This window comes from Phascolarctos cinereus, unplaced genomic scaffold, assembly GCF_003287225.1.
Source record: "Phascolarctos cinereus isolate Bilbo 61053 unplaced genomic scaffold, phaCin_HiC Scaffold_8;HRSCAF=390, whole genome shotgun sequence".
NCBI lineage: Eukaryota > Metazoa > Chordata > Mammalia > Diprotodontia > Phascolarctidae > Phascolarctos > Phascolarctos cinereus.
Window position 1 is genome coordinate 22,337,881 of NW_027556291.1, and position 12,056 is coordinate 22,349,936.

Consider the following 12,056-nt stretch of genomic DNA (forward strand, 5'->3'; position numbering starts at 1 on the left):
TTAATCCTAGTTGTCCTTACTTTCCCAGAGTCCCCAAAACCTTGTTTCTTCCATATGACCCTATCACTTTTTTTTTGCCCACAGGGAATTTTGTGTTTCCCTGCAGACACACACACACACACACACACACACACACACACACACACACACACACACACACCCCGACAGTTTAACTTATATTCCACTAAAACATAGGTGATAAATACAAAAAGTCAGAATGTCAGTTTTTCAAACTTATTTTAAAAGTACAGAAGAACAGGTGTCCAAAACCATGAGATGATGTTGATCGCAGAGCTGTGGCTTCCTTGAATCTGCATCTTGCATCATTTTGCTTGAAAGACATAAAAGGAGGGGGTGTTAGAATTTTATTTTCGCTGGATGTTTTGGAGCTTAGCTCTGAAACACACAATGGCTTCCGTAAATTCAGTTACCTGCTTATTCAAGGTCATTCAAGACATTAAAGGTAGTGTTTGTTGGTCGGTGGTCTTCTATTGGGATATACAGGCTTTGGAAAGAGGAGATTTGCCTTGAGTATGGATTTCGGGGGCAACTCACCAAATATAGAATCTAGAACTAGAGAGAAGGAATAGGCACACATTAGGATTTGATGAACTCTTTTTCCATCATTTCAAGCAATATTTTTTCTAGTTGCTGGAGATGTACAAACTCAGCAGTCTAAAAGCAATTGTGGATGGAACAGTTGGTGACTGAAATGAAGAGCCATGAGATTTAAAGGTAAGACAGGTAAGACATTTTATTCCTCCTTTTTGGACACTCAGACCAGGAGATTTGCATTTAAAAAATCAGCTAACAGCCCACCCTTTCCCTATGGTTATCAGTCTCTCTTACTTTCTCTGTACAATTGTGGCTGAGAAAATTTAGCTCCCAAGATGTGGCAAGATATGATAATCATGGATTTGGAATTTAGCCCTTAGAAATAGTCATCACATGCAATGACATCATGTTTGGTCATACCGTTTCATAATGACTTCCCTCTCTTCCTATTTACCTACTACCTTTAATGATTTAAACTGGATTTCTACCCTGGTAGAATGGGGAAAAAAAATATCTCCCCCTCCCCCATTCCTTCAAGTATCTTTAAGTACTTTATTGTACATTCCAAGGAAGCCCTGGCCCCTTTCCACGCCCTCTTTTGGCAAATGGGAACCTGCTTACAACCAATATAGGAAAATGCTGATTTACCATGTCATGGTAGGATTTGGGCTTAATAAACTATTACTTGGACTTGAATACAAATAATAATTCTGAAATAAGAGTTATTATTGAATGAATTAATGTTTTCTTGAGGGAGGCTATGAGATATCTCCATCTGCTAAAGTTGGATAAGGTCATTGGGAATTTCATAATTTCCAACATTTACAATTTCCCCTCAAATTTATCACATTCTCCGGGTTTCATAGAATGTTATATTTGGGGGAACCTCAGAGATCACATATGGTAAGTATGCATGAAGCATGAACACCTTTCTCCTAACCCCCCCTCCAAAAAAAATACTCAGGCCTCTAGCCTCTATTTCTCTCCTTTCTGAAATGAAAACCAGTGGAGAAATCCAGAAAACTTGTTGTCCTTATTTTTATGGGTGCTATGATCAGTGAGTGTAAGCACATGACTATTAATAGAAGGATGGCTCACATACATGCCGTATTTTCATTCTTTTCTGGAGGGTCGCCATCTTTGTTTGGAAAGTCAGTTGCCTGTTCATTTTCTAATGTGGTCTTCTCATTGATGTACTTGTCCTTATCCTCATACTCATCCTCTCCCTTCTTCTTCTCAAGCTCTTCTGTAGGTTTAATAGTTTCTGCTTCTGAAATATAAACTTGTTCCCCATTTATAGACACTCTGTCTTCAGATCTAGAAAAAAGATTAAAAAGTATGCTCATGATGGATTTGTTTAGTTAGACTTCAACAGTGTCCTGAGGGTTTCTTGGTTCCTATGTCTTTACGCCTGGTGAGTGGCTGACCTGGCTTCTCCCCCAGAGGAAGCTCTTTTAACAAGTCTTTGGGGAAGGAGAGTGGGTGGGCTGGCTAAACACTCCAGTGAGTACTTCTTTTTCTTCTCTTCCAATTTGATCCTCTTATCATGGGGGGAAGTATTGCAAAGAGTGTGATGATGCCTGTTTTACAGTTGAGGAAACTGACATTGACAGTTTCAATGGTGTTCTCTAAGGTTACATAAATCCTGGAAGGATGGATCCGAGCAGGAAACTGAGGATTAGAGATGGGAGGTGATAAGATTTTTTAGAGGTCATATAGCTAGTAAATGAAACTGAAATCCAGGTCCTCTGACTACAGGAGCTCAGGCCATCTGACTACATGTATGTTTATTTTATATACATACATATACACGTATATATATACATATGTAGACACATACATGTATGTGTGTATGTACACATATATACCTGTATACACATACATCTTTATCTATATCTAGCTATCTAGTTATCTTATATATGTTTTGGTCTGTACTTACCCTTCATGCACATCGAACACTTCAAACATTTTGAACCTGGTGTATCCTTGAAATACTCGGTATTTTTGGTACCCTCGATACCTTTGATGCCCTTGGTACATTTCAGCATTATCCATAGCCTCTGATCTTACTGGGTCAGTTACCTTGGGCCTAATAACACAAACTGCTTCTTCAGCTGGGTTTTGTTGGCACTGACCACCATTGTTACATCATGAGACAATGGTCTTGTCAGAGACCCTGCCTCTTGCCCCCTCCCCCAGCCTCATTTGATTGGTTGATTGTTTTCTCCTTAGTGGGGCTGCTGGATTTGTCACCCTAGTTGTAATTAAGTGAGAAAAAAAATCCTCTCTGGCAGAGGCAGGAGGTCAAAAAACATGTTCTCTAAAGGGATTTGTTATACCTGAGGCTAAGTTCCTGAGGTCACTCTGGCGCCTACAAATAGAGAATCTACCCCTTTCTGGTGCCTGATGGAGTTATCTTCATTTCTACCAATAAATATTTCTGTCCTGCAAATCTGTTATGTAGGTGTAATATGCTGCCATTTGAGAACACCGAGAAAAGGCATCCAATGTGGGCTCGCCCTTTAAAGGCGTTTTTCATGTTACTAGGGAGATGAGATGTGTAAAACTAACTCTTCTCCTCCCGCATACCTGGAGATCCCAAAGCAACTAGTGTACAGTAATGGCTCAGTGAGGAGGACATGTACTAAGGGTTCGAGGAAGTCTCAGTTAGATTCCTTCTAACCATTAGAGGGATTGAGAAAAGGGAGAGTTCACTGGGCCCGAGAGGGTTCAGATAAGATTTCTTGGAACATAGACCTTGGGATAGGCTTTGAAGGAACAAGAACCCTTGGACATAGCAAGAGCAGAATGGGCAGGAGAGGCATGTGAAGGGATGAGAGAGACGTGCATAGCCAGGCCCTGAGTGTGGCGCCATATTCACATCCTCGTTCTGGTGGGGAGGTTGGGAGAAAGGCAGTGGCAGAGGATGCAGAGATGTACAACTCAAGGGAATGGTCTCAAGAACCAACCAGACGAACAAACCAGAATGAAAAGTTTCCTACCTGGAGGCAGTGGTCGAGTGAACAGTGAGGGTGCTGGGTAGGAAGCTAGGAGGCCTGAGTCCTCGTCAAGGCTGTGCCACTGATTGTGTGCAATTTCAAGCACGTCTCTTCTTGCTTTGGGCCTTGCTGCCCTGTCTGTGCAATGAGCGGGTCCTGTTGGAACATTGTGGGAAATCAAGTAGCAGGGGCTGCTCTTTTAGCCGACATTTGGCGGATGAGAAATCAGTCAGAGAGGCCAAGTGACAGGCCTAAAGCCACACAGTGGCAGAGTCAGGACTAAGAGTGTGTGAGGCCTAGAAGAGATAATTTCGTTACTGTCTCTGTGTAATATGTAATACCCACCCTGGACTAGCAAGTTTGGGGTGCCTCTCCACTGTTAGGACTGATCTCAAATCCTATGTCTAGAAAATGCCTGTCTTCTAAGTGTTGTTGTAATTGTTCAGTTGTTTTTCATTTGTGTCTGACTCTCTATGACCCCATTTCATGTTTTGTTGGCAAAGATACTGGAGTGGTTTGCCATTTCCTCCTCCAGCTCATTTTACAGAGGAGGAAAGAGGTTAACAGGGTAAGTGACTTGCCCAGGGTCACACAGCTAGTAGGTGTCTGAGGCCAGATCTGAACTCAGGTCTTCCTCACTCCAGGTCTGGCACCCTGCCCACTGTGCCACATAGCTGCCCTGTCTTCTAAGGCAGTGAAATGGATGTCTCTAAATGACCATGATGCTTGGAAAATGGCTTTGAAAGTCCTTTCAGAAATGAAACCTGATGGGAAGGCAGTTTGAGTCATCAGTCTCAGTTGTCAGCGTAGCTGGTTTCTCATCCTTTGATCAGAGTGACTGAGTTGGAGATGTGCTCCAACAACCTGAGCATAGATGATGTGGCCAGTTATTGCTGGAGGCCTGGCGTGGTGGTTGAATTCACCACATTGTGCTCCCCAGTGAAGATGGCAGGAAGGGATAGAGTTGGAAGAGGAGCAGCGAGTCTGCCTGGTCCAGACCTCTTACATTACAGGCCCAGGGAGGGGAAGGGCCTTGCCCACAGTCAGATAGGGAGTTAGTGGCAGAGTTGTGATTCAGAGGCAAGCTTCCAAATCCCAAGCCATTGCTTTTTCCTCTGTGCCACCTCATGTACCTCTGAATGCTTCGTGGTTTAGCTCCTGGAGTGCAGCCAAGTGAGAAGACCCTGAAAGTGGGTGGAAATGCTCCCCAGAGGAGCCAGGGGGACTCCTGGAGTTTCTGCTGTGAACTGCTGCTCTTCTCCCTTTTCGTGCCTGTGGTCCCCTGGTAGCAGAGGGAAGTAGCCTCAGCTGGACCAACAGAAGTTCCCTGAGAGCCTGTTGGGTGTATGCTGGGCCCTGTGCCACGTGAGGCCAGAAAAAGGGAGGGAGCTAGTATGGCTGTGTGGTCAAATAAGTGGGCCAGCCAATAAGAAGGGCTTTGAGGTTTACTAAAAGACATGGGGTTGAAAGCTTCTTACATTAAACAGCGCTGTGACTGTGACAAAGTCAGCCTCTCTGAGCCTCCGTTTCCTCATCCATAAAATGGAAATGAGAATCCTCCTTGATGTGGGAATGAAATGACACAATGTGTGTAAAGTGCTTTGGAAGCCTTCAAGCCCGAGCTCAATATCCACTTTGGCTGCTGTGTGGGAGAGGAGGAGTGCACTATGGTTGGAGAGAACCAAGTAAGACTTCTTGGAACAGAGGTAGAGCTAGACCTTGAAGGACAGATTAGGGAGAGATCAATGAAAAGGGTAGGCAGGGGAACAGTGTGGGCTGGTGGGACTGGCAATGGCAAGTTCAATCTCACAGTCAGTTATGGAGTGGTTGCTGGGTGCTGGGGGATGAGCACTGGGGGCTGGGCGATAAGCCCGGGGAGGGGGGGACGGGACCCTGAGGGCTGGGTACTGGAGGCTGGGCACTGAGGGCTAGGCTCTGGGGGATGAGTGCTGGGGGCTGGGCACTGGGGGCTGGGGGCTGGGCCAGGAGTAGAGCAGAGAGAATTGAGCTCTCAACTGGCCATGGTGCATGCAACAGAGGAGTGGGAATGCAAACTTGGCAAGGTGTGCTGGTGGCAGATTACATGTCAGCCTAATTAATAAGTTTGGGTTTTGTCCTGGACAGTGGAGGGCCATGGAAGGCTTTTATGGGGGGGGGCGGTGATACGATGACAGTGGTGGAATCATTTGCCTTTGCTGTCACCCCCCAGGAGCTTTGCCCAAGGGCTTCCCCGTTGCCACAAGGCATGATAGGGGACCTAGGGCAGGAAATCACTGTGGCACCTTTCCAGATCACATTCACACTCAGGAAGACCCATGGCATGATCTCATATTTGTTCTATACCCTTAGCAGGGAGCTGCTAACTCATAACTAATATGTGCTTTTCTCCCAGGCCCAGTGATAGTATTCCTGCCCCTTGCCCCCTTGGACTTTTGAGAAGAGTGGTGCTCATTACCCCTACTGGGTGCCATGCTCCAGTGTTTTGTAGAAGAAGTATGAGGCTAATTCCAAGTGGAGACCAGTACCCTGAGGAATGTCACACGTGGCAGATTTGGGCTTGAGAACAATGAAGACCTTCCATGTGTTTTGAGCTGGCCCAGAAAGGGAAGGGGCTGCCATGTGGAGCCATTTCAAGCTGATGAAATACTTTGCGCACAAGTGGTGGGAAGCTTCATATGTCATATGTCACCTGCCTGTGGTCACTTCTCTAATAGATGGAAGAACCAGGATTCAAATCCAGGGATCCTAAGTCCAAGTCAGGTGACGCAGTAGACAGAACACCAGGCCAGTTGTCAGGAGACCCTGAGTTCAAATGCTGCCTTAGACACTGATTGGCTGTGTGCCCCTGGGCAAGGCACTTAGCCCCTGTCTTCCTCAGTTTCCTCATCTGTAATATAGGGATAATAATAACACCTGCCCCCCCACTCCCCCCATTGTTGTAAAGATCAGATGAGATAATGTTTGTAAAGCTTTTTGCATACCTCAAAGTACTATAAATGCAGTCTGTTATTCTGATTGTTATGATTCTACAGTGTCTTAGTAGAGAGGGTAAAGTATATTCTGGACAGCCCACATGCTGCACTGGTACCAGTGAGTGAGGGGATAGGCCTAGGGACTGGGCCTGTGATTTCATTAGTGTAGGGAACTCCCAAGTGACCAAACTCCCTCTTCCAATGCCGGTAGGCACCTTCCCTATGATTTTCAGCCTTAGAGAGCTGTCCAGAGCCTTGAGAGGTGAGGTGACTTGCCAGGGTCGCCCAGCCAGGATGTGTAAGGAGCAGAACTCGAACCCGGGGCTCCCTGGCCACTGTGCCACACTGTGTCTCTGTATAAGCAGTGCAGTAGGGTAAAAAGAGCCCCATTAGGGGGCGTGGGATCAGCTCTGAGCTTGGCCACTTGCTTCCCTGGTGAAGGCCCTTTCCCTCTCTGGGCCTCAGTTTTCTAATGGGTTGGGCTCTAGATGACCTCAGGTCCCTTTGAGCTGCATGTCTCTGATCCCAAGAGTTGACTGAGGAAGGAATGTACTTTTAGAAGACTTGATCATGCCCACACTGGCTGAGGTGCTGTCCTGGGGGAGGGACATTCACCCTGTAGAGTCAGGTGTGTGTGTGTGGGGGGTCCTCAAGCTGATGATGGGTGACGTTAGGGTAGGAGGTTGACAGAGAGGCAGTGAGGCGGCCCCCTGGAGACAATGCCAGACTTGGAGGCAAGAGGAACTAAGTTGGAATCCCATCTGAGATGCTTACAAGCTCTGCAGCCCTCAGCCTCTCACAGCCTCTGTCTTTTCATCCATAAAATGGGAATGAGACTAATACCTAACAACCTAACAGAGTTGTCATGAAGCTCAAATGAAATGATTTCTGTAAAGTGCTTTGCAAACCTTAAGGTCCTGTAGAAATGCTAGTTGTCATTATTATGATCATTGAATTAGAGGGCTTCCAAAGGTGTCTGCCCACTACTAATCAGTGTAACTTCTGTAGTAGTTCCTAGAAGTCTTACTGTGTAATCTCTGAGGGCTGGATGTGCCTTGATGGAATCCGCAGTGTTATCCCAGGGGGCTGCAGGGTATTCCTTCTCTTAGGGAAAGGGAAGTTGAAGAGAGTGGGAGTAAAAGGGAGAGTGCACCACATGGAATAAGTATTCTGGACACAGCAGGTTTCCTCTTTACAATAATAACTGACACATGCATACAGAGCATTTGGAAGTTTGCAAAGTGCTTTACAAACATCTCACATGGGCCTCATAGAGGTCCTGTGAGGCAGGTGCTATTGCTGTTATGATCTCTGAGTCCCAGAGAGGGGAAATGAAGTGTCTATGTCTGCACAGCTGACTCTAATAATACAGCATAACACTACTCCAGACATTCCTCCTCCTCTTCCTCCTCATTATGAATAGCTACTCTTTACATAGTGCTTTAAGTTTGGCCAAGCACATGCCTAAGTCTTCTCCATCCTTAATACAGTACTAGACCAACCTCTAGTGTGAGGGCTTTCTGAACCCCTTTCCTTTGATTCAGTTCAACTTGATCCACTTTAGTTAGATTCAACAAACATTAAGCACCTACCATGTACATGAACTTTTAAGTGCTAAAAATAAAATAAATTTTAAAATTAAAATTTGTTTTAAATGAACAAATATGGATTTTCTCTCCCTACTGTCTCTCTCTGCTCCCTCCACTATTAGGAAAAATAAAATAAAACCCATGTTCTATGTACTGCACCATCTTATTCTTCAAGGCAGTCTCCATGGCATGGCCTCATTTTCTGACCACTCTCAAACTATCTTCACCCCACTGGCAGCTTGGTTCCTCCCCCGACCACAGCCTTATTGACTCTGATAGGTGAGTGGTTCACTTCATCTTGCCTAGGCTTAGGCTTCCATGATGCTTCCTGAAGTCTTCCTGTCATGACCCTGTCTGGGTACCTTTCTTTCCTCACCAGTTACTCAGGATCTTTCAGTTGTGGCTTTTTTCTGTGTCCTCATCCTTCTTGACCTCTCTGTAGCATTTACCTCCCTGGTTTTCATGACACTTTTTTCTCTTGGTTCTCCTACTTGCCAGCTTCCTTTGCTGCATCCTCCACTAACCATGAATGTCCCTCAAGGGTCTACTCTTGGCTCTCTTTTCTTATTCTTCTATCTCATCAGCTCCCATGGTTTCAATTATTATCATCTCTCAGATGATTATCAGATCTGTTTATTATTATAGCCCTTACCTCTTACTTAGACTAGATATCTTGTAAACATCTCCAACTCAACATATCCAAAATAGAACCCATTAACTTTCCCCTATGACTATCAAGGGCTTGTAACTCATTGTCATTTTCAAGTCTTTATGCTCACACCACATGTCCAGTCTGTCACCACGTGGTATCTATTCTGCCTTCACAACATCTTTCATACATGTCTCCTCATCACCTCAAGCCTGGACTACTACATAAGCCTTCTTTTGGTCTCCCCACCTCAAGTCTCTTCTACTACAAAGTGATCCTATCAAATGTAGATATGTCCATGTCCCTCACCTACTCAGTGAATTCTGTGGCTCCCTGTTACTTCCAGGGTCAAACATAAAATCCCGTTTGCTTTTTAAAGCCCTTTACAATCTGCTCTCCTTTCTACCTTCCTGGTGTTCTTGTCCTTCACACCCCTCCCCGTACTCTTCTACGTGGCAGCACCGGACCTTTTGCTGTTCCTTGCCATTGGAGGTCCTCCCTCTCCTGACAGCCTTTGTGCTGCTTGTTCCTCGTTGCTGGACTGCTCTCCCTGATTCCTAGTGTCTTCCCTTTGCCCTGTAGATATCTTGCATTGACCTAATTGTTTGCATATCATCTCCTTGTGGGTGCTCCTTGAGGTCAGGGTGTTCTCACTTCTAACACTTAGACCAGTGCCTGTTTCACAGCCTCAGTGTCTTCCTGGACATCCTCTCACGTATCCAGTCAGTCTCCAGACTTCATTGATTCTACCTCCCTGACATGTCTCTTATCCAGCTCCTCATGTGACCTTTACTCTTGTCACCTCTTGCCTGGATTATTGCAGTACTTTTCGAAATTGCCCTAAATGGTCTCCCTGACTTGTTGCTGTCTCTCATTCGATTGTCCCCTCAGTTAATCTCCTCGAGAAAGTCATCTCCTTGCTTCTACTTCCTCTTCTCCAATAAATATATGTCAGACTGAACTGAATTGAATTAAATAAATCATTTTGACTTCTGGGGATTCAGTTGCTTCATTGTAAAATAGATATATACTCTACAGGCCTGAAGGGAAAGGAGCTGAACCCGATATGCTGAGGTCCCTTCCACTCCTAACCCCACCGCAGTCTGGCTTCCAACCTCATCATTCAACTAAACCTGCTCTCTTCACATTTGCCAATGGTCTCTTAATTGCCAAGTCTATTGGCCTTTTCTGATCTTCATCCTTCTTGAATTCACTCACTGCATCTTTGGTACTATTGACCCCCCTGTCCTCCTGATTACTGTCTGGAGGTTTTCATTCCACCATTCTCTTCTGGTTCTTTCTTTACTTATCTGACCGTGCCTTGTCAGTCTTTTTTGTAGATCTTCTTTTGGGTCATGCCTACTAACTGTGGATGTCCCCCAAGGCTTTGTTCTGGGCCCTCTTCTGTATTATCTAGCTTAGTGATCTCAGCCCCCATGGGTTCAATTAGGATTTTGCTAAAGATGATTCTCAGATCTGTTTATCCAGTCCTGTATCACCAACTACTTTTGGAACATCTCAAATTGAATGTCCCATAGGCATCTTAGACTCAACAGGCCCAAAAGGATTCATCTTTCCCTGTACCAAAGGTTCCCAAAGTGGACGTTACCACCCCCTTGGGGGCACTGAAATGCTGGGGGGGTAGTAACCTCAGGTGCAAATGGGTGGCATTGAATAAAAATAAGCATAAGGAAAGAAGAGAAGAGAAGAAAATTTGAAAAACTCTTCATCCATGTTTCATCTGTTGTTTAACAGAGTTAAAGTTATAGCGAGTACATTATTTTCCAAATAGCCACACAAAATGCAAGTTATAGCCAATCAGTGGTCAACTCTGCCAACAGGTCTTAACAAGTAAGTGTTGGCAAGAGAGCTTCCTGTGCATTGTTGGGAAGTCCAGAATGCATTGGCAGGAATATGTGCATGTAATGACTTGTTTACAGTGTGATAGTATACAGTTACATGATGCAATATTGCATCATCAAAATTTCAGTGTAGGAAAAACCCCCCACAAATTTATAATAAATTATTAAATTTAAGATGCATCATTAAAAAATATATTTTTTGAAATGATGCAAATTTCAAAAAAAAAAAAACCAAAACCCACAACATTAAAGGGTTAAAGATTTATGGGGGTTGCAGAGTAATTTTTTTTTTTTTGAAAAGGAGGCAGTAGGCCAAGTAAGTATGGCAACCTCTGTTTAGAGTCTAAAGTCTTCTTTTCTCAGCTTTCCTATCTCTATCAAAGGTACCACCATCCTCCCAATTACTCAGGCTCACAATGTCAGTGTCATCCTTACCTCCTCACTCTCTTATCCCACATCCAATGTGTCATCAAATCTTGTTGCTTCTGCTATCACAACTTCTCATGTATATGTCCCTTTCTCTTCCTTCATCCAACCACCGCTGGTATTCAGGTCCTCAAACACCTTTTGCTTGGACTGTTGCAAAAGCCTTCTGGTTTATTTTCCTGACTCAAGTCTCTCTCAACTTCAGTCTTTCCTCTCCTAAGCTGCCAAGCATAGGCCTGACCATGTCACCCCCTGCCCCCCCCCATATTCAGTAAGATCCAATGGCTCTGTATTAATTCCCTGATCAAATATAAAGGCCAGTCTTGGTCTAAGATTGAGCTCCCTGGGCCAACTTGATCTCCCTCACGTATATCACTCTAGTTGCCATCTACATGCATTTGCAAGAGGCCTTTCTCCATATTCCCAGCTGTTAGTGTCTCCTCCTTTGACAGTACCTCCTCTTTTTCACACCGTGTATGTCTCATACAAATATAGTTGTTCCCATGTTGTCTCCTGTATCAGGATGTCAGCTCCTTCAGGGTGAGTGAAGCATCTTTGCCCTTTCTTTCTATTCCCAGCATTTAACACAGTGTATGGCACATAGTGCTAACAAATGCTTATTGATAGATTATTTATACAAATGTACCCATTGCTTTGGCTACTCACTTGGCAGTGAGGACCGACAGGTAGGCATTACCCTAGCAAGTCTTCTTGTGATTCCTGTGATGCAGATTTTTGTGATGGCTGGTTATTGCACAAGCAGTGAGGCTGACAGGCACCACTGCTAGTCAAGTCCAAAAATTTCCTGGCCCTCCTGAGGGAAGTACGCCAGTCCTTGGGAATAATAGGAACGATATTCTTTTCATTAATTGATCCTCCTGGAATACTAGTGTCCTTCATGAAACAGGTGAGTACTCCTAAGTTGGTGCAGGAAGGAGAACTTGGAGAATCTTAATCTGCAATCCTCTCTACTCCCCCTGCCCCTCAAGAAACCCCGAACCAAC

At 44.7% G+C, this 12,056-nt stretch overlaps 1 long non-coding RNA gene across 1 annotated transcript; it reads right to left on the minus strand.

The window, feature by feature from the left end:
* Positions 1-258: 258 nt before the first annotated feature.
* On the minus strand, positions 259-2,662 carry LOC144455051 (uncharacterized). Its single transcript, XR_013483723.1, has 4 exons — positions 2,495-2,662; positions 1,658-1,872; positions 432-573; positions 259-331 (listed from the first exon to the last, which is right to left on the minus strand). It is a non-coding gene; the product is annotated as an uncharacterized LOC144455051 (long non-coding RNA).
* Between the last annotated feature and the right edge of the window lie 9,394 nt (positions 2,663-12,056).